The sequence below is a fragment of the Octodon degus genome, unplaced genomic scaffold (assembly GCF_000260255.1).
Source record: "Octodon degus isolate 3935 unplaced genomic scaffold, OctDeg1.0 scaffold00001, whole genome shotgun sequence".
Taxonomy (NCBI): Eukaryota; Metazoa; Chordata; class Mammalia; order Rodentia; family Octodontidae; genus Octodon; species Octodon degus.
In genome coordinates, this window is record NW_004524577.1 from 18806172 (window position 1) to 18807035 (window position 864).

Genomic DNA, 864 nt, shown 5'->3' on the forward strand with positions numbered 1-864 from the left:
ACATGTTTACCTATAAAATTAAAAATATATATTCTGGAAGGTGCCTAAGGTTCATTTTATGTCAAAGATCATGGCATTTAAAAATCACTACATATATAATTTATTCATAATATTTATGATCTACCCACAGAAAACATGACATGGAAAGTGCATGTTTCCCTTTTTTATTTTATTTTTTGGTACTGGGATCAAACTCTGGACTTCACGTTTGTCAGGCAGACACTTATGCCGCTGAGCTATCTCCTCATGCTTCACTTTAAAATACAGGACACTTCTGTAAAAAAAAAAAGTTTAAAAAGCTCTATTAGTTGATTGTTCACAGTATTAAATCAATCACTTTCTAAAGTCCTATTTTTCACAGCTAAATGTTTGTTTATTTCAAAAGAATAACTGATGTGTTTTCTTAGTTTATCTATCTACATTCATGGAATTTTTAATAAAAATTCATATATAAGCCGAAAGGACATGAATAAATTCCTCGTGTTCCTGAATTTCTGTGCACTTTAAGGGTCACACACAAAAGATGCATGATGTATATGATGTGCACAAGTCATGAATTGTAAATAAAATTCATTAGTGAGTAGCTTTAGGTTTGAGTATAGCTTTTTCATCACACTTGATCAGTCTAAGAAAATGCGTTTTCAACCAATTACTTCTACCATATTTGCCAAACTGCTTTTTTTTTGTAACAAAGAAGCAAAACTATGTTCACTTGCATGTATGGCAAAGGCTATGAGACGACTTGATATCTCAAGTTTCATTTAAAGGAATAAGATATACTGATTTAAAGTTAAGAAACTACCATCAGTGTTTTAGGGTGGATTAGTGTTTTAGAGTGCAGACTCTGTATAAATGACGTGTATT